Source organism: Portunus trituberculatus, chromosome 48, assembly GCF_017591435.1.
Source record: "Portunus trituberculatus isolate SZX2019 chromosome 48, ASM1759143v1, whole genome shotgun sequence".
Classification (NCBI taxonomy): domain Eukaryota; kingdom Metazoa; phylum Arthropoda; class Malacostraca; order Decapoda; family Portunidae; genus Portunus; species Portunus trituberculatus.
In genome coordinates this window covers 613,425-635,924 of record NC_059302.1, presented here as the reverse complement: position 1 = coordinate 635,924, position 22,500 = coordinate 613,425, and the positions used below count along the sequence as shown (strand labels likewise).

The 22,500-nt window shown below is 43.1% G+C and overlaps 2 long non-coding RNA genes across 2 annotated transcripts in view; one reads left to right on the top strand and one right to left on the bottom strand.

The window, feature by feature from the left end:
- Positions 1-22,500, bottom strand: part of LOC123498924 — a 163,240-nt gene that overhangs the window by 66,846 nt on the left and 73,894 nt on the right. The gene's annotated exons all lie outside the window — the stretch shown is intronic.
- The window catches only part of LOC123498923, a 9,365-nt gene continuing 5,237 nt past the window's right edge, over positions 18,373-22,500 (top strand). Inside the window, exon 1 of the long non-coding RNA XR_006672845.1 lies at positions 18,373-18,425. This is a non-coding gene — a long non-coding RNA (uncharacterized LOC123498923). The remainder of the gene's footprint in view (positions 18,426-22,500) is intronic.

Below are 22,500 nucleotides of genomic sequence, written 5' to 3'. Positions count from 1 at the left end.
AACACGCAGCCTCACACATAATAATTGCCACGCACGCAGCTACACTCTCCCCCACCACCTTACTCATCCCTCTCTCTCCCTCTCGTAACCCACCACTCTCCATCCTCCAGCAGCGGCACAGGCAGAAGTAGTAATAGTCGAAAGTGAATCCGAGGTAACAGGAGGGAATCTGTACCGCCTCCTTCCTGGTCTGATGCTCGACCACTTCGCTTAATTGTTCATCTGAGCGGCTCAAGGTGTGGGTGGGGGACTCGTCACCCGATCCCTCCCCAGAAGCAGATGAGAATTGGGAGGGTGTGTGCATACATGGTGCCTCACTGCCTTGCCTTGCCTTGGTGGTTCTGATGGTGGTGGTAGTGGTGGTGGTGGTGGTGGTGGTGATGGGAAACGAAGATGGTAAGAATGATTGTGATTAAGACTGTTACGTATGTAGTAAAGCGGTTAGATAAGATAATGGGATAAAAGAAATGTGTCTGAGATAGCAAGTAACAGAAGTACATTAAGGATAATGTGATTTTAAAAAGATCAAAAGACATAAAAACAGTAATCTATGAAGACAGTAAAATAAAACCGTGAAAAATTATAGAGAAAGATATAAAAAAAATACTTCCACAAATAACAAATAGATAAATAAAAAAGACACTTGGCAGCATGATAAGACACTACCACAATTGTTCATCAGGAAAGAGCAAGATAAAAAAAAGATAAAAAAATAGATAGCAATGACAGTATTAGAATAACCTTAACTGCACCAAGTAAACGCATTATCCCAGTGTGTGTGTGTGTGTGTGTGTGTGTGTGTGTGTGTGTGTGTGTGTGTGTGTGTGTGTGTGTGTGTGTGTGTGTGTGTGTGTGTGTGTGTGTGTGTGTGTGTGTGTGTGTGTGTGTGTGTGTGTGTGTGTGTGTGTGTGTGTGTGTGTGTGTGTGTGTGTGTGTGTGTGTGTGTGTGTGTGTGTGTGTGTGTGTGTGTAGAGTGTGAGTGCTTCATTAAAATAACAAGAGCAGCGATGTGTTAGGGCGCATTTCTGATCCCGTTAGTTGGCATGAGTCTATCGCTTTGGCTGCAACCTTCCCCTAATGACATTGTGCCGAGCTGTCTGTCTCAATGTCTATTTACGCCTGTGCATGTGTGATTACCAGTGCCTGTGTCTGAAAGCCTTAGTGATATTGATTCTAGTCAACTGAATGTATGTATGTTGGCCTATGTAAGTCTAATTGTCTTTCTCCTCCCTCTCCCTCTCTCTCTCTCTCTCTCTCTCTCTCTCTCTCTCTCTCTCTGCAGTTCTCCATCCCTTTCCATTCCAGCATTTCCATCGGCGTGACCTTCAGTGTAAATAAAATCGCTCTTACTTTCCATGTATAAATAAAGGAAGTTTCTTTTATTGATTAGATATTTCTGTTTTCATTATAACAGAATGCTCTCTCTCTCTCTCTCTCTCTCTCTCTCTCTCTCTCTCTCTCTCTCTCTCTCTCTCTGGTTAAGGCATATCTTGAAGACGCAGGCTTTCTCTAATCTAAGCTCTCTTTTTTTTCATCTTCCCTTTCTCCTTATCTTCTTCCGGCCAACACGTATAGACCACCTTCCGTGCCCTCTCTCTCTCTCTCTCTCTCTCTCTCTCTCTCTCTCTCTCTCTCTCTCTCTCTCTCTCGCAGCCCAAGTGCAGTTCTCCTCTCTGAATTGCAAATGATAGATATTCGGTCATGCAATATTCGGCAAATTATGAGGAGAAAGGCACACACACACACACACACACACACACACACAGAGAGAGAGAGAGAGAGAGAGAGAGAGAGAGAGAGAGAGAGAGAGAGAGAGAGAGAGAGAGAGAGAGAGAGAGAGAGAGAGAGAGAGAGAGAGAGAGAGAGAGAGAGTTAAAAATGGGGGCCCGCCGTGGTACAGTGGAACCATGCGTGCTTTGGGGTCCGAGGGGTCTCCAAGCGCACGGGTTCGAATCCTGTCCACGGTCCGAGTGTAGGTTGGGCTTCCTCGCTCGGGGCAACGGTTTCCCAGCGGGTGGACTTTGAGATAGGAGATACCCTAAAAAGTATCCCCTTTAGCCCATAAATTCCCGTGAAAAGTCCACATGGTATAAATAAAAAAAAAAAAATGTAGAAAAAGGTAGATATGCACGAAGAATAGATTTCCCTTTGAATATCTCTCTCTCTCTCTCTCTCTCTCTCTCTCTCTCTCTCTCTCTCTCGTGTGTGTGTGTGTGTTTCAATTTACCAATAAACAAGAAAGGGACAAAAGGGAAGGGTATAAAACAATTACTAGTTTGTTTCCCTCTCTTCCCCTACCCTCTTTCCTTCTGTTTCTATCGTCTCACCTTTCCCTCCAATCTCTCTCTCTCTCTCTCTCTCTCTCTCTCTCTCTCTCTCTCTCTCTCTCTCTCTCTCTCTCTCTCTCCTTCCTCCGCTTCTCTGTGATGGAGTTAAATCAGTCTTAAGTTCTCTTTAATACACAAGAATGGCGTTGGTAATGGAAGTTTTGCAAGCCACCTCAACTATTTTGTCGCCTTCCTCTCCTCTTTACTTTCCTTCCTTCTAAATTCTTCCCCTTTGCTTCCTTCCTTCCTTCTTTTCTTCCTTCCTTCCCCTACCAGGACTGATTTATTTCTTAACCTCCTCCTTCTCTTCCTCCTCTTCTTTGTCTCTTTCCAATTCCTCCTAGTATTTTTCTATTCAATTCCTCTTTGCATTTTTTTTGTCTCGTTCTCATTGTTTCTTCACATCCTTGACGTTCATTTCCCTTCCGTTGCTTCCTTGTTCTTTCTCCCCTTTCTTGTCTGTTTCTCCTTATTCTCTCGTCTCTTATACGTTTCTCCTTACTTTCTCTTCCCTTCCTTTCTTCCTAGTTGTTCTCTTTCGTACATTTCCTTCACTCCCTCATTTACCCACCTATATCCTTTTTATTTTCTCTCTCTTTCAAATTTTTCATATCTTTCATTTTCATTTCTTGATTTTAACTTTCTTCTCACATTCCTTTCTTCCCAGTCGCTCCTCTTTGCATTTTCTTCCATTCCTCCTTTTTTTTATTCTTTCCTACCTTTTTGAAGATTCTTTCGTTTTTCTTCTCCACTCACGTAGTTTCTTACCAGAGTTTCTGTTTAGTTTCTATTTCTCTTTTCGTAGAGGCTTTTCTTCTGTTTATCGTGTATTTCCTTAATTCTTCATTCCTTTCCGCATGTTTCTCTTTTCTTTTTCCGCTTTCTTCCTTGCCTTTTACTCTGTCTTCCATTTAATTTATGAGTTGCCAGCTTTTTCTCTTTTCTTCTTGTTTCTCTTACTCTCTTTTTTATTCCTTCGCTCTTTAAAGATATTTCTCTTATTCTTTCCTCCTGTACTTCTTTTACTCAGTTTTTCCCATTTTTCTTCTTTATACGTGCTCCTCTTTCTCCTTTCTCCCTTTCTCCATCTTCCTTCACACACGCATGCCTTTCCTTCCTTTCCTTCTCTTCCTTCCCTTCCCTTCCTTCCTTCTTTCTTTCTCACACTGGTTGGTTTCACTTCACGGAACTAACAAAATGCATGATGATTACTTAACAAGAAGTGCATGATTCGTATTAAAAGATAAGAGAAAGTCAAATGTTCCTCGATAAAGAAACTGCAAACGTGCTTCCAATTTCGTCCTAAGTTGTAATACGGAGAGGTTCTTCTATTCATTCCGCTGATTGTTCCTCAAGTTTTGTTATTAATGTTTTTTTTCACTTTTCCAAGATTAATAAGTATTTTTTTATTGATGAGCTATACACACACGCACACGCACACACATTGAGAGAAACAGAGAGACAGAGAAACAGAGAGACAGAGACACACAAAGAGACAGAGAGACAGAGAGAAATACCATCACCACACAGCAAAAAATACACTATACGTAAACCATATTTTCAAAATAAATTTCTAGACTCAAACTTGCCAAAATCTGCTTCCGTCCCACTTCAAATCAGGCCGCCATCTTGCCTCCAGGTGATCGCTACTAATTACCTAGACGGTGAGATCAAAGGTGCCAAGGGAGGTGCCACCAGGTGAGGGAGTCGCTTGTGAAGGCAAATGACTCCTACTAATCTCACGTCTTATGAAGGAATATTATATCGTGGAAGGTCTGGACGCCACTCGATTCAACTATAACAAGTTTGCTTGACGTGCTTGTTATCAAAGTATCACATTATCAGTTCCTTCCAGCCTTCATCGTTATCACTTGCCTCGTGTTTCGCTCCTTATTTTGCTTCAGTTTTATATTCTCTGTTCTAGTTTGTTTTAATGAAGGCAGTGTTATATTCTCTCTCTCTCTCTCTCTCTCTCTCTCTCTCTCTCTCTCTCTCTCTCTCTCTCTCTCTAAAGATATTGAAGGATTTTTTTTTTTTTTTTTTTTTTTTTTGTAATGAAGTAATTTAGGTCACTCTTATATACGTAACTCTTCTTTACATCTATTAACACCTTTAATTTCCGCCCAGATATCCGTAAACGCACTAGAAAATAATAACCTGGAAAATCTAAGTAGAAAGGCGACTGTTTATTCAACACACTAAAGTACTCCATATATACTTTTACTTAGAATAGTAACACCTCATTTCAATAACACCGCTGTTAATTTTTCTTAATTTTTCTCTCCATATGGTACAAAACACGTACAAATATCCAGTGGTGATGACAGTGTAGTGGTGTTACTAGTGGCGGTGGTGCTGGTGGAAATATATTTTGTTGTGGTGATAATTGTTCTCCTCCTCCTCTTCCTCTTCTTCTTCTTCTTCTTCTCTTCTTCTTCTTCTTCTTCTTCTTCCTCCTCCTCCTCTCCTCCTCCTCCTCCTCCTCCTCCTCCTCCTCCTCCTCTTCTTCTTCTTCTTCTTCTTCTTCTTCTTCTTCTTCTTCTTCTCTTTACTTTTTTCTTGTGCGTCTTCCAATATTTCATTTATTTCTTCATCTTCTTCACATTCTCTTCCATCATCATCATCATCTTTTTCTCGTGATTCCTCTCTTTTTACTTCTCTTTCCTCCTCTTCCCCATCCCCCTCATTCTTTTCCTCATTTTCTTTTCCTTCCTCCTCGATCACTTTCTCCTCCTCACCCCCCGATCCCTCTTCTCACTGCCCTCCCCTTCCCCTACAGTGGTAAAGTCATACATCTCCCTCATACCTTCAACTTTTTTATTACTCTCGTCTTCCGTAAATCCTCTGACAAATTTTCCATCGTGACAGTGTTCAGTGTGCGCCGCGCCGCCCTTCATATTTCAGGTAATTCACTTCTTTTCTCTACTCTGCCAAAACTTTTACTCCACTTCAACTTTTGCCCGGGATCGTCCATCAATCACAGAGGAGGAAGGAAGGAGGAGAGGAAGGATAGAGAGAGAGAGAGAGAGAGAGAGAGAGAGAGAGAGAGAGAGAGAGAGAGAGAGAGAGAGACTGAAGGGGCAAAATTGAAATCCAACACCTACTATACACAAAACTTTTAATATTCATCATTCAGCAAATACATTTATACATCGGCCCCGTCTGGCGGCTCGTCACAATCCCTCGCTGACTCTATGGACAAAAATTTCAATAGCCATCGCCGCGCTCCAGTAACCACCTGACGAGACTATCAACCCGCCCTCAGCCGCCGGCACGCGCCACCACCACCGCCACAGACCGCCGCTGTCAATGTGACTCACTAACTTAGGATAACCTAATGCAACGTAACTTAATCTAACGTAATGAAAACATAGACGAATCGAAACTTTACCTAACTTAACCTAATTTAGCGTAATTTAACTTCATATAACCGATAGTAATCAAACCTACCTTTAACCTAAACAAAACTAACGTACTCTATTATAACTAAAGCTAACTAAAACGAACCTAGCATAACCAATCACGTGAATGAGACTGAATATATCCCTACCATGCATCATACAGCCGGTGCAAATTGTGATTGTCTCTCATTTACTTTACCTTGCGTAGGAGTAATGGAGAGCTCCCAGTGCGGCTGCGTTTGTGCCGTGTTCTTGAGAAATTCCAGCCAATCTGTCTGTTTCATGTATTTATAGGGCGCAGTGGGTGGGTCTCATGTTTGTATTGGCAAGTCTAGGGGAGATATAGAGCAGGTGTCCAGCGTTACCGTGTTTCTGAGGTGTTCTTGTTAGAGGGAGTCACATTTGTCGAAGTCACCGTTTGATTGAGAGCAGCGATGGCACCAATACTTCCTTTAAAGGTGAGATGCTACAAGGTCGAGAAATTAATAACGTGTCTTGTAATATTCCAAACAAAAATATAGTGAGCTGGTTGGGATTATACGGAGTACATAATCACATCCTCCTTCTCTTGTCTTTTGTACCGAAGAACTTCAGCTGAATATCTTACATCTGCTGTTTTTCCAAATAAATGTATTCCCTAAAACTTACATTCACACATTAACTCTTAAAAATTTCATACTTAGATTTAACATTTCATTTCATACTTAGATTTAACATTTCTCTCGTAATACTTCTATGTCACAAAGACAATCAATTCATAGCTAACTCCATAAAAAAAAAAATAGGACACACACTTACTAGCACGTTCACACTATTTCCCTCACAGAGTACCTAGCTAGCACGTTGTTGTATGTAGCAGCTGGTCTACATATGTTCCTTTGTACCCTGCAATCCTAATATTCCCCAGACGCGGCCCACCTCCTCACCTGTCCTCCTGAAAGTCGGCACCTTTCACATTGAGCTGGATCCTGACCAAATTCTGGCCGCCTCCCGCTGCATTATGTATGACTGAGAACCCATTTTGCTGAGAATCTGGCCTGACACGCGCCGCTGAGCATGCGTCATTCAAACACCCCGGGAGACGATTCTTATAAGACCCTTGAACCCTTCCTTCCTTCATGTGCTCTCCATCTTTCCGTCCTTCCTTCCCTTCCACTCTCCTCTTTCCCATTTTTCGCCCAAACTCCTTCCTCTTCTCCTTTTGCCCTTGCCATCTATTCTTCCTCTAGTCTGCTCCCCTTTACTCATCCTTTTCCTTTTTCTTTATAATCAATTTTACTCCACTTTCAAGAATTTCTATATTCTTTACTCGAAGCCAAGTAACCTCCCCCCTCCCCCACACCCTTCCCTCTCCCTCTCTCTATCTCTCTCTTTCTGACGACTTCATCTCTACCTTATCGGCTACTTCCTTTCATCCCTCACTGTAAGCCGTTCCAGCCTCTCATCTTCTTTCCCTGATCCCTCGCGTCTCTGCTCTTTCAGTTTCCTCTTCCTTTCTCTAACCTTCTCCCTTCCTGCACCAGCGCCGGTCCCTCTTCCACTCTCTGCAGCCTTTAACTCTGCAATACGAACGCTCCTTCCCCACTTAACAGGTGACCCCTTTGCCAAACTGCGGGTCGCGACAGCTTGCTTATCACGACCACCAGACTAAATGGTATGCTGCGGGTTGATGGCACTGCAGACACGAGCTGTGAAGACCAGATGTTGTGTTGTGACGTGGCTTCAGACTCGACCTTGTGTATGTTATGCTGTTATTACGAAGAGAGAGAGAGAGAGAGAGAGAGAGAGAGAGAGAGAGAGAGAGAGAGAGAGAGAGAGAGAGAGAGAGAGAGAGAGAGAGAGAGAGAGAGAGAGAGAGAGAGAGAGAGAGAGAATTACACAACACTTGCCCACAGTTCCCTCATTGGTGTTTATGCTTATATATTTTTTTTACTAAGGGACGTCACAATGCTACAATTAGAACAAAAATACTTTCTAATGCTATCTGAATCTTTCTATTTAAATACAAATAAGGAGATCATTTTTTCTTTTTCTTTATCTTCCAAGTATTTTGTTCTTATTATATCCATTCTCTCTCTCTCTCTCTCTCTCTCTCTCTCTCTCTCTCTCTCTCTCTCTCTCTCTCTCACACACACACACACACACACACACATATTTAACATTATTCTATTACACTCCTTTTTCTGTTTCTTATCGCCGCCTCTAAGTTCCTTTTTACCTCCCCCCCTCCCGAGATGTTCGGTCCAAATGAGTCACGAAACTTGGGCTTTTGTCAGCGTGGACTTCTACTTAGGCGATATAACAGGGAGCAGAGGGAGAGAAAGAGAGAAGGAGGGTGAGAACGGTGTGTGTGTGTGTGTGTGTGTGTGTGTGTGTGTGTGTGTGTGTGTGTGTGTGTGTGTGTGTGTGTGTGTGTGTGTGTGTGTGTGTGTGTATGTGTGTGTGTGTGTGTGTTTCCGTCTCTCTGTGTGTCTGTGTGTGTGTGTGTGTGTGGTGAGGCGGTAATACCAGGCTAGGGAGTGGCGTAATTCGAGGGAAAGTAATGCTTTTTAGTACGCCAAATGACTGGGAACGAAGCTTAATGGGACGAGTTTTGCAGACTATCGACTTGGAGTGGTAGTGTGTGTCTTCCTACTTACTCCCGCGTTATTGGCTGTGGTGGTGGTGGTGGTGGTGGTAGTGTGCATACGCTACGGGAAAAGGTCTCGAACTAAGAGCTTTTACCTAAGATTAAGTATAGGGAGTCGCAGCAGGGGTCTGTTTGATTACTGTGCTGAAGGCCAGTACTCCACGTGTTGATGATGCAATGGTGTGTCATATTCAGTTGTTATTGCGGTGATTGCAGGGGTAACACTCGCGCCAAGATGTCCCTGATGGAGGTGGACACACGGTGGAATGTTTGCATATATCACTGCTCATGTCCTGTTAGCAGTTCAATAGTAGGTGGTGGTGGTAGTAGTAGTAGTAGTAGTAGTAGTAGTAGTAGTAGTAGTAGTAGTAGTAGTAGTAGTAGTAGTAGTAGTAGTAGTAGTAGTAGTAGTAGTAGTAGTAGTAGTAGTAGTAGTAGTAGTAGTGTCGGGGTGATGGTGGTGGTGGTGGTGGCGGTAATAGTAGCAGATATTATAGACCCACACCAGTTCCTCATAACAGCCACACGGACAGCAATTCCAAACACGCCTTGGCTGTGCGAATGACAGTTATTATTATTCACTTTCTGGTTGAACCTCTTTATTTGCTATCCAGAAAGTATCAGTTAAAACTCCCCGCTTAAACATATTACTCGTTTGCCTTGCCACGCTCACAACAACAACGAACGTGAAAAAAAACTAGATTACAAAAGGATTACAGGGAATAACAAACAGTAACAGAATCTTATATAATTACAACACTTTCATTACACATCGCTATATCATTTGCACACTAACCACATGTAACTGAGAGCTTTGGAGGGCTCTTTAGAATGCACCTCAGCCACAGAGATTACACTGTCTAACCTTAATATACCTAATAAGTGAATGCTACTCAGGTTTATCAATGGGGTCATGTGAATAATACATCATGACATCTGTCTTTACTGGGCATGCATACACACCATCGTAAAGCTACTGAATCCTTACTGGGAAGTTTAGAAAAGGAAATTTTGTGAACATTTATGGCGGAAGTTTGAGATAAAGGGAAGATCAATGGGAAATACGGTTATCCTACAATCCTTGCACCAGATGTCGAAATTCCAGGTAAGACAGTCCTGCATGCATTACCGAGAACGCCAGACAGGAAGCACAGAAGCAATGGTGACCCTATAAAGGCACCGATCAGCAGAAAAACGTAATTGAAACTGAATCAGCGAGCCAGGAATAACTTATCAGATGAAGACAATAACACAGCCACGCAATCACGCAGCTGGAAGGACTATGGGAATTCAGAAGACAATATGACGCTGAAGAGTTGAAGTGAATGACAATGTAATGATGTTTGGCTACACCTGGATTAAATTACATTGGAGAGACTGTAAGCCATAGATTTTTGTTCATATTTCCATTCCCGTTACAGATACCTACGCCACTTTCCTTGAACCAGCCCCGCGATGTAATACAGTGAGCAATGAATTATTATCCTTCCGATATCCCCGGCGTTGACTTTGTATACTGTAACTGTTCCACTAACGCCACGCTAAGCCTTCACAACAAACACGTGGAGGGATTCAGTAAGAGGACCAATATTGTTATCTTCTCCCGTCCAACAGTGGAAGACGGAGTGACCTGTAGCGAACTATCATGCATTCTGTTGCGCTCTTATCGCCACTGTGTGTCTTGTATTGCTTCGACTCGCGTTATTTAGATTACAATGAGGTGCTGAGTTTCCTTGCCGTCTATTTGCATTTCAAGAGCTTTAAGATTGCGAGGTGGTGATTTTTTGTCATGTTTTTCGAAAGGAATCTTTACAAAGCAATGTTTAGTTACTGTATGTCTTTTACAGAGTCAATGCTTTAAAACGTTATTGTGAAAGTCCCGACAAATGTGTCTCTGGATGTTGCAACTACTGTGTTCTTACATTTGTGTTAAAAAGAATACCTTAGCACTTGCTTTTGACTGTCATGAAACTTACTGTGCTGCTATTTGAAGTATAAAAAGCCATAAAATGTTGCTAAAATATTCTGGCATGAATGTCTGAATGCACTGTCGTTGTTAAGCCACAAAAAAATAGTAAACGCTCTTAAGAATATCCGTGCAGGTATTTCAGGACACAATATACCGTGAGTCATCCTAAAGAGAATCATCCTTGTGAACATTTAATCCACAAAATTTTCCCCAAGTAATTTCCCAAGATATGCTACATTACGTTAGTTTGCATTAGATTAGTTAGGGGACTTTTATTATAAGAGGGAATTATTTTGGGGATGAGTTTTTTTCATAAACGAAATTTCTTGCATGAAATTTACCAAGCCGGAATTTACCAAGAGGCGTTACGGGAGGGTTCGTGTGGCCTGCACCTGCATCACCGTGCACTATTTCCCTCCCAGACAGGTGCAAGAGCATTAGTCTGTCTCTGTCTGCCTTTTTACGGCGCCACCTTCCCACATTAGCTTCAGTCCCCACGAGGCGCGTCAACTGAGAAACGTTTTCTCCTCCAGCGTGTGTGTGTGGGTCGCGGCGTCGCAATGCCTCACGCGGCTGTTTACTGTTTACTGGCGCTGTGACGGAGACGGTTTTATGAGGAAGTTAATCTCGCGCCCCGCAACTTTTCGTCTTTCGGAGCTTAATCTGTTCAACCTTTTCCTTTTCCCCGGGTTTTATGGAACAGACTGTCGCCAAAGGGGTTTTTCTTAATCCTTTGATTGGTTTAATTTGTCCTCAGTTCAATAAAATAGGAAGATGCATATTCAAAGTGTGGTTTCAAAAGCCCCACTGTCAGTCACAATAATGATCCAGTGGTCTGTTTTATTACTTGTAGTTTTATATCACTTCATTAAAACTTCCAGGGTCATTACAAGTAAAAAAAGAAAATAATAATAATAATAATAATAATAATAATAATAATAATAATAATAATAATAATAATAATAATAATAATAATAATAATAATAATAATAATAATAATAATAACAATGATAATAGATAAATAAAATTCTTAACTAATCACATTTATGAATCTATTGCAACCTCATAATGTATGAAATGTAAACTAATAAGAAAATAGTAATACAGAGACACTTACTATATGACCCATAACAAAACAATACCTTGTAAATGAAAGCTGCTGAAATGTAGCATTATTTTCTGCACTATGCTTATAAACAAAACTGTCTCATTATCACCACCACAACTAACGCGAATAACAAATGCAAGAACTGGAATATTAAGAGTAAAAGTTCAAATGTATACCTTACCAAGCTCTCTCTTCCTCTATCTCTCTCTTTTTCTCTCTCTTTCTCTCTTACAACCGGCTTTGAGCTCCCCCATCACACCACCACTACTACCACCACCACCACCACCACCACCACCCCGTGACGTGACTGGTGTGTTTCCTGGACATTTCCCGACCCAAACATTTTCACAGTTTCCTCTTTTATTCAGTAATCCGAACTTGACCTAACCTAACACATAGACCATTAACATAAACAGTGTCCGCCACTATTTTGCAGGCGTCATTGCTATTTAGTGTATCCACGAAGGGAAACTATCCACCAGGGAAGTGTTTGGAGGGGAAATATGTCCTGGGGGTAAGGTATCAGGGGGGAAAAATGGAGAAAAATGAACGCAATCCACTATATACCACTGCTACCACCACCACCACCACCACCACCACTTAACGTAAGACCGTGACCAGGAGAGTAATCGATGGAGGGTGACACAAGCACTGCCTCGCTCACCTCAAGGTCACACGCACGCGGGAACTCTCACGACCAAATTCATCAAACGCCAAACTTTCTCTCCTCAAGTTTGTCTCTTAATCGAAGGAAAAATTATTCGACTTTCAGACGCGCGGCAGTTTTTTCTTCTTCTTTTTTTACGTTTTACTGGAATTCACATAAAGGGAAGATGGTTATACTGCTTGCTTGCACTCACGCACACACCCGCACACGCATACACACGCACACGGGCAAACAGAAACACACACACACACACACACACAGGAAAAACACAAACTGATGCACCACATAAAAGACAGAAGCATCTTGAGGCGAAGGAAGTAAGAGGCGATGGAACAGTAAGAGATAAGCCCAGGAGGCAGAAAGGATATCCTCGGTCTTCAGGTGGCCTCGCTCCCTGGAGGACAATAAGACCGATACAGAAGGAGGGATTAATGCTGCCAATCACCCCCAACACCCTCCAATGCCCCCAGCTTCCTACCTTGCTCACCTGCCCTTCACTCACTTTCTCTCGTTCACCTGCCCCTTCTCCTCCTCTCACTCCTACAGGGTCGTGATGGAACTAGAGATCTGAGTGTGTGGAGTACAATGAGGGAATGAAGGAATAAGGTAAAAGAAAATGTACTTAGAAGAGGCGATGAAGGAGGAGGAGGAGGAGGAGGAGGAGGAGGAGCAAGAGAGTGGACAAACTAACAATTTTATATAAAGACTGAAAAAAAAAAAAAAACAAGCAGAAGAGCAAAACAAACCATTTTATCTTGCATATTTTCGTATTCTTGTCAATGTCGCTCCTGAGAGAGAGAGAGAGAGAGAGAGAGAGAGAGAGAGAGAGAGAGAGAGAGAGAGAGAGAGAGAGAGAGAGAGAGAGAGAGAGAGAGAGAGAGAGAGAGAGAGAGAACATGCATTACTATAACCACTCATCCACAAGGAACTCAACCCTAACTTCATAATTCAAGTTCACACACACACACACACACACACACACACACACACACACACACACACACACACACACACACACACACACCGTACTTCTCACCACTTCACACACCTAACGTGACCTGGCTAAGCTCATTAAAGCGCCGTCACCTCAGCTCACACCTCGCCCTTGAGTCACCAGCAGCGGGGGGCAAACACATTACAGCGTCATGATTACTTTCTCCGGGTACAAGGAAGGATGTTAAACTCTCATCTGGAAGCCACGTGGACCAGACTCACGCAGGTAGAATAGATGTTGACAGTGCTTCGTAAGGTTTGAGTTAGTTAGATGTCAGTGTTGTTGTTTTTTTGGGTGGAGCGTCTCTCTCTCTCTCTCTCTCTCTCTCTCTCTCTCTCTCTCTCTCTCTCTCTGTTTGTGTCTAATACGTAATACGGACGAAGAAATTAACCAGTGGAAGTCTGGGCACAATGCAGCCGTGGCAGGATAGATGCGTTTAATATCCGGGTTAAGTCACGGACCTATCACGAGCCGAGAAAGAAATTAGAACCAGCATTTCCCTGCTTCCTGCCTCTTTAAACACACGCAACTCAGGACAACAGGAGAGCGAGAAAGCATAAAAGGACATACAGAAACTGGGATATTCAAGTGTGCTGCCACTAAACATTTCATCATTTCCAGCTCATATGACTGATAGTAAATGTGCTCACTAAAGGACTAAAGGCTAATATATCAGACTGTGATAGTTAAAAGGGACGAATTGAGGCTATTTAAGTGACGTGTGTTGCTGATACGAGGAAAAATCAAGGAAACAAGGTATATATTAACGGGTAACAGAAAACACAAGACAGAGAATTCATAACTGTAACGGAGAATGAGTTAGTGGGAGGTAAAGTGGCACTAATTACATGGTTTCGCTCTAACTACGTAATTGCTGTGTTGACAAGAGTTAGGGAGGAGTGCACGCCACGCCGCGAGAAAACCAATGTGCTCGGAGTCACTTTTGTGTTATTGTTATTACTACTATTACTACTATTATTGCTACTACTGTTACTCTACTACTACTACTACTACTACTACTACTACTACTACTACTATTATTATTATTATTATTATTATTATTATTATTATTATTTTATTATTATCATTATTATCATCATCATCACCAGCAGCAGCAGCACATAAGTAGTAGTAGTAGTAGTAGTAGTAGTAGTAGTAGTAGTAGTAGTAGTAGTAGTAGTAGTAGTAGTAGTAGTAGTAAGTAATAATAGGAGTAGCAGTAGTAAGTAATAATAGTAGCAGTAGTACCCTATTGATCATTAAATTACACATTGTTTACAGCTTCATAGATTTTACTTCCTGTCATTTCAAATTTATAAAAAAAAATGCCTTTATTTCTCCATCCCCCTTCTCTCTCTCTCTCTCTCTCTCTCTCTCTCTCTCTCTCTCTCTCTCTCTCTCTCTAATGGCCGTCTAGTTCATTAGCCGGCCTCATGGCACCGTTCCCTCCCTCTGACTGATCGTCCTGCACAATGGACGCTTATCGACACTAAAACGGCTTCATTTACATGTATACTTTTTGGCCTTTACTGTCAATATTTCATGGGTATGCTCGTGTGTGTGTGTGTGTGTGTGTGTTTTTTTTTTTTTTTTATTTGTATTTCTATAATATACAAGTGTTGTGTATTTTTTTTATGTTCTTGGCAGGTAAGCAATTAAGTGGCGACTCTCCTATTTCTTAATTTAGTGATATCTAGACAGACAGTCAGACACGCAAACAGATAAACAGATGAATAGATGGATAGATGGGTTAATAGACAGACAGATAGATACGGATTAATAAAAAATAGAAGGAAAGGAAAAATAAATGATAAATCAGACACACACAAATAGACAGACAAAATATAGACAAAAAATCCAAACAAACAGACAGACAGATAAATGAATATATACCCAGCCATCCATCCAACCAGACAGACAGACAGACAGACAGACAGACAGACAGACAGACAGCCAGACGCGCACACACAGACATAACGGTAAAAAAGATCATTCCTATACAGTAAATACAATACACTGCGATACCAGGAAATAAATCACACACACACACACACACACACACACACACACACACACACACACACACACACACACACACACACACACACACACACACACACACACACACAGGAGGATTTTCCTGGTATGGGGCTTTTCTAACCTCGAGGGAGAGAGAGAGAGAGAGAGAGAGAGAGAGAGAGAGAGAGAGAGAGAGAGAGAGAGAGAGAGAGAGAGAGAGAGAGAGAGAGAGAGAGAGAGAGAGAGAGAGAGAGAGAGAGAGAGAGAGCGCACCTGACGTGGAAAGTCGTGGTGGTGGTGGTGGTGGTGGTGGTGGTGGTGGTGGTGGTGGTGGTGGTGGTGGTTAGAATGGATAGATATGATTATTGGAGTGAAAATAAGATTATTGGATAGCCATTTTCGTGATGCTACTCTGCTGATGGGGTGGGTGGATGAATGTGGGCGTGTAGGAGGGTTCGGAGGGCGTGGATGGTGATGGGGCGTAGTGAAGTGAAGGCAAGAAAAGGCTGTAGGGTTGTAAACAGTGACGTGTGTGGAAAGGGAGCAAAGGGAGCTGCTGCTATGGAGGCGCTGGATGGAGTGCGGTGGGGAAATGTAAGGGAGATGAAAGGAAAAGGGAAATACGAAGAGATTAGACGGAGGGGAGGAAAGGAGATGAGAGGGAAGGGGAAATGTATAGGAGATGAGAGGGAGACGAAATGCAAAAGGGGTTCAAAGAAAGGTGAAATGTAAAGAAGATGAGGTGGAGAAATGCAGAGAGAGGAGAGAAAAGGGAAGAAAACCACGAGGGATAAGAAGAGGAAGCAGAGTTACAAAAGATGCTTCGAAGAGCTAAAGAGATACATGAGAAAGCATTGATAATTCCGGGATCAGGTGCTGAGAGAAAAAAAAAACAGCTTGAAAAATTACATACTGGGAAACGTGGAAGGATCGTCTAATCACAACTAATACTGAGAGTTAATCTGCCCTGAATCTACGAACTGTCACGTTTAATGACGAGATTGGAAGCAGATGACAAGACTTCACACTGAAGGTAAAGGCTAAACAAAGTGAGTGCACAAGATCAATTAGATTTGTGACAGCGACATTATCATCCACTTACATGAGAGAGAGAGAGAGAGAGAGAGAGAGAGAGAGAGAGAGAGAGAGAGAGAGAGAGAGAGAGAGAGAGAGAGAGAGAGAGAGAGAGAGAGAGAGAGAGAGAGAGAGAGAGAGAGAGAGAGAGAGAGAGAGAGAGCAATCCAAATAATCATCATGGACAAGAAAATACTCAACACAAAAGCAAGGAAAAGAAAATCACACGAAAGAAAAAGAGAGAAAAATAGAGAACATGAAAAACACCACCAGCTCCACACTCTCCACTCCCTCACACACTTCACAAGACATTATCATTGCACATGAAAAATACAATCAAACACCGAGAGAATCCTACATCACTGTTATTAACCATTACCACTGAATGATGAAGCAATAAACTTATATAAACTATCCCGGTGCTAACTGAAGGCCATAGCTGTTGTATTGTGCTATTAATTTTATTATTACCGATGCAATAAGTATAGGTGCCTTCGGTAAAAATTAATTACTTCAGTTAAATTAGAGGCCGAGTTTAATGGTGTGGCTGTAAATGAGGAAGCGAAGTATTGATGCAGAAGGGTAGAAGTGAAGGGACGCTAATCAAATGGTATTGGTTTGGTACAGGAAAGAGAAATGTTAATAAAATAAATGAACAAAAATATGCAAGCATGTGATCAAGGATGGACTAGTGAAAAGCCAAGGAATATACATTTAAAAAACAAATTGCAGCATAAAAGAGACATCTAGATTTATGAACAGAGAAGAAAAAAAAATAACAAGGTAATTTCATAAAGCTCCAGCAATTTATGGAAGAACTCAGGTGATTCAGCGAAGCCGCACAGACCGACCATGTAATAACCGCACCGGGGCGAAACAATTACCTGCTATTCTTAAGTTACAGTTCTCATTCTATTTCTCTGCACGCATTTACATCAAGGAAGACATTGCAACACACGTGGCCTTCAGATATACATGTAATTTAGTTCGCAGATAGTAAATGAAGTAAATATATAAGGTAATGATACATTTTTTTAACCATCACCACTACTGCGTATACAACATTAATAAAGACAATAATAATAATAATAATAATAATAATAATAATAATAATAATAATGATAGTTATAATCTAACTTAACCTTACCTAACCTAACCTCATCACAATTAACCATAGTTCTAATTCCACTTCAGGACAGGCATTCAGTCAACCTTCACAACTCATCTCTTTTGGCTGCATGTCTATTCCACGCTATTTCAGTAAAAACTCTTTGTCTTATTCCTTCATCTATCTTTTTTAAACTATTCTATATCTTTACCTTATCTCTACCTCCTACACGCCTTTTTTAATTCCGCTTCAGGACAGGCACTCGATCAATCTTCAATTTTCATCTCTCATCAATCCCAGCAAAATCTTCTTGTCTTATTCCTTCATCCATTTTTTTGCTTAACTGTTTTGTATCTTCATCTTATCTCTACCTCCTGCTCGTCTTTTCTCGTTCCACTTCAGGACAAGTACTTGGTCAACCTTCAATACTCATCTTTCATCTTGTCGATTCATCGCTCTCCCAGCAAAAACATGTCTTATTCATTCACCTCTTTCTCTAACTCTTCTGTATCTTTTATGCTATCTCTACCTCCTATTCGTCTTTTCTCATTCCACTTCAAGACAGGCACTCGACCAACCCTCACAGCTCATCTCTATTGCCTACTTGTCTATTCCACGCTTTGCCAGTAAAACTCATTACTTTATTCTTTTATCTAAATCTTGTGAAGGAATAACTAGCGTCTTCCTCGTCTGCCTGTTATGTACTCTTATCTTTGTATATTTGTGTATGCGTGTGGTTCTTTGGTACTGTATGTGTGCATTTCCTTGTATAAGTTTGGATGTTGTGTTGCGTTTGTGAGTGTTGGTTAAGGACGAAGGGTGATATAATTGTTGGAGTCACTGTGGATGAATGTGTAAATACTGTTTGTTGGTGGTTGGGAAGTAATTTTGATCTTTATATAATTGATCTTTATATAGTTCTTTACATTGTTTTCCTGGGTAAGGTTCATTGGTTCATTCACGTGTAAGTTTAGGGTCGATAGTTCGAAGCTCTATGACACATTTTGAAGCTTATTTAGTCATTTCGAAGCCTTCGTCGCAGGTAGGGTTTGATTGGGTTGTCAGTTCTCCTCTCACCGTCCTGAAGGTGAGGAACGAACGTCTTCTACTGTGGTGATCAATTCCTGTGGTAAGTTAGTGTTCTTATGATTTTGTGTATGGTTATCGTTACAGGTCCTTATTCTTGTCAAGGGTCGGGCAGCAAAAGCGTCCTACGTGAAAGCTCGCTTGTAGCTGGTGGTTGACATCCAGTGAGGGAACTAGCTTGTGAGTGAGCCTCTCCCCAACCGTGTTTGTCTCCTGTTGGTCGGAGGCAGATGTTACCTACCAGAGGTAACTCCAGTGCTGTAGGAAAGTTGACGTGACCACAGCGGCTCCGTACTTTTACGCTCCGCTTTCTGGGTGTAATGAGTTCTCGGCATCACGCCAGATCTCAAGTTCTTCAACACGAGTGATTATGTCGGTACCCTACGTGCAGGAGTGGTGGTTGACTATTTGTATTATGTTTAAGTTAGTTGTTAGGGTTGTTTGATGAGTGAATGCCTGTGTGTTTGATGGGTGAGTGGGTGGATGCCTGTGTGTTTGATGTGATGGGTGAGTGGGTGGATGCCTGTGTGTTTGATGTGATGGGTGAGTGGGTGGATGCCTGTGTGTTTGATGTGATGGGTGAGAGGGTGGATGCCTGTGTTTGATGTGATGGGTGAGTGGGTGGATGCCTGTGTGTTTGATGTGATGGGTGAGTGGGTGGATGCCTGTGTGTTTGATGTGATAGATGAGTGGGTGGATGCCTGGGTGTTTGATGTGATGGGTGAGTGGGTGGATGCCTGGGTGTTTGATGTGATGGGTGAGTGGGTGGATGCCTGGGTGTTTGATGTGATGGGTGAGTGGGTGGATGCCTGTGTGTTTGATGTGATGGGTGAGTGGGTGGATGCCTGTGTGTTTGATGTGATGGGTGAGTGGGTGGATGCCTGTGTGTTTGATGGGTGAGTGGGTGGATGCCTGTGTGTTTGATGGGTGAGTGGGTGGATGCCTGTGTGTTTGATGGGTGAGTGGGTGGATGCCTGTGTTTGATAGGTGAGTGGGTGGATGCCTGTGTGTTTGATAGATGAGTGGGTGGATGCCTGTGTGTTTGATAGGTGAGTGGGTGGATGCCTGTGTGTTTGATGGGTGAGTGGGTGGATGCCTGTGTGTTTGATGGGTGAGTGGGTGGATGCCTGTGTGTTTGATGGGTGAGTGGGTGGATGCCTGTGTGTTTGATGGGTGAGTGGGTGGATGCCTGTGTGTTTGATGGGTGAGTGGGTGGATGCCTGTGTGTTTGATGGGTGAGTGGGTGGATGCCTGTGTGTTTGATGGGTGAGTGGGTGGATGCCTGTGTGTTTGATGGGTGAGTGGGTGGATGCCTGTGTGTTTGATGGGTGAGTGGGTGGATGCCTGTGTGTTTGATGGGTGAGTGGGTGGATGCCTGTGTGTTTGATGGGTGAGTGGGTGGATGCCTGTGTGTTTGATGGGTGAGTGGGTGGATGCCTGTGTGTTTGATGGGTGAATGGGTGGATGCCTGTGTTTGATGGGTGAATGGGTGGATGCCTGGGTGTTTGATGGGTGAGTGGGTGGATGCCTGGGTGTTTGATGGGTGAGTGGGTGGATGCCTGGGTGTTTGATGGGTGAGTGGGTGGATGCCTGGGTGTTTGATGGGTGAGTGGGTGGATGCCTGGGTGTTTGATGGGTGAGTGGGTGGATGCCTGGGTGTTTGATGGGTGAGTGGGTGGATGCCTGGGTGTTTGATGGGTGAGTGGGTGGATGCCTGGGTGTTTGATGGGTGAGTGGGTGGATGCCTGGGTGTTTGATGGGCGAGTGGGTGGATGCCTGGGTGTTTGATGGGTGAGTGGGTGGATGCCTGGGTGTTTGATGGGTGAGTGGGTGGATGCCTGGGTGTTTGATGGGCGAGTGGGTGGATGCCTGGGTGTTTGATGGGCGAGTGGGTGGATGCCTGGGTGTTTGATGGGCGAGTGGGTGGATGCCTGGGTGTTTGATGGGCGAGTGGGTGGATGCCTGGGTGTTTGATGGGCGAGTGGGTGGATGCCTGGGTGTTTGATGGGCGAGTGGGTGGATGCCTGGGTGTTTGATGGGCGAGTGGGTGGATGCCTGGGTGTTTGATGGGCGAGTGGGTGGATGCCTGGGTGTTTGATGGGCGAGTGGGTGGATGCCTGGGGGTTTGATGGGTGGGTGAGTGGGTGGATGCCTGGGGGTTTGATGGGTGGGTGTGTGTTCGTGAGTTGTGTTTGTGCGTTATTGTGTGTGGGTGTGACGGGCGGCGTGAGTATGAATAAATTGTGAATTATAGATGCTTTCTTCTTCCACTGACTTAGCCAATCCTTAGTTTGAACCTTGTACCTGCCTCCCTCTGTATTATTTACACTCTCATCTATCTTTTAACCTACCTCTTTTAACCTACCTCGTCTTTTCTTAGCCAATCCTTAGTTGAACCTTGTACCTGCTTCCTTCTGTGATTCTTTACACTCTCCTCTATCTTTTAACCTACCTCTTTTATAACCTACCTCGTCTTTTTCTATTTCACTCTACTCAATTTCTCTTAATCATTCATGTAGATCCTTCTCTTTCTATTCTCTTTCCTTTATGGTCTGTCGGAAGTGTCTAAATAAAAATGTGAAAAGGTGGCAATATATTCAGTGTCATTCTGAAGATTGCTTACCTGTCTTTTCTGTCCCTTGTTCCGTGTAGTAGAGTATCTAAATAAAATAGAAACTCAAGTGGCAATATATCTAACCTGTCGTTGTATTTTCCCAGTCTGTGCTGCATCCCTTGTGTTGTGTAGCAGCGTGTCTACATAAAAGATTATAGAAGGTGGCAATAAATTTAGTGTCTATCTGAAGGCTATTTTATGCTCCACTAGAAGAGAAGACTGCTGGAATAAAACTACGCCACAACTTGAAGTAAAGAAAGGGTATAGAAGACGCACAAAAGGCAGGGGAACAACACACCATTTGCCATGCATCTTTCAATCCTCTTTCCCTGTAACAATGGCCCACTTTCACCTGTGCAAAACTATTAATGGTCTCTTTTTGTTGGTCTTTTGTCTGGCCACAACTTTCCTCTGCTCCCAATCTTCCTCGCCCCCTCCACTTATTCCATTCCCTTCCCTTCCCTTCGGTCATGCGGAACTTGTAGCAAATTTCAATGCATATTATTTCCTCCAAAGCGTGTGAGATTTTCTTGCTTTGCATATATCATATACTAGTTTCTTTTCTTATGCGAGTGTATGCCAATGGTCTGTCTGTCTGCCTGTGTCTGTCTGTCTGCCAATGGTCTCTGTCTGTCTGCCTCTCTCTGTCTCCACGCGTTATTCAGTATTGTGGTCTGAACTTTTTTTTTCTTCCTCCTATTCCCTATACCTTTTCCCTCCTCCTCCTCCTTCTCCCCCCATTCTCTTCCTCCTCCTTCCAGGTCACAGCTTCCCCTCCCTGACCTAGTGGTGTCCTGTGCTTTTTAACTTTCTACGTTTATTTCCTCCTTTATCCTTTCCCCTCACCAATTCTTCCCCATCCATCTCTTCCCTCCGTTGGCCATTCCTCCTGTCTCACTCCTTTCCTCCTACTAATCCTACTACTCCTCCTCCTCCTCCTCTTCCTTCCTCCCATACCCTTAAGCTTCTCCTTTCTCTCCAGACCCCTCAATATCCAGCTACCCTTTCACACACACTCTCTGTGTGTCTCTCTCTCTCTCTCTCTCTCTCTCTCTCTCTCTCTCTCTCTCTCGTCCCTTTCCAATCCTCTTCTAACCCTGTATCTCGCTCCTTGTATTCCTCTTCCTCCTCCTCCTCCTCCTCTTTCTCCCCCTCCTGCTCGTCTCCCCTGCTTCCCCTCCCCTCCCTGTAGGTGTCAGGATGATGTAGAGGAGTGTTCTGTGCCCCTCACGATGCCTTCCTCTTCTGAATTGCAAATGCCTCGATGGTAAACGAATGCATATGTTGAGCGGTGGCGGGGCGGCGCGGCTGAGTTAGGCAGGCTACTCAATTTTGGTTAGTTGTTTTGGTAAAATAAGGAAGGAAGGTGTGTGTGTGTGTTTCACTGTTTGATCTGCTGCAGTCTCTGATGAGACAGCCAGACGTTACCCTACGGAACGAGCTCAGAGCTCATTATTTCCGATCTTCGGATAGGTTCGGATAGGCCTGAGACCAGGCACACACC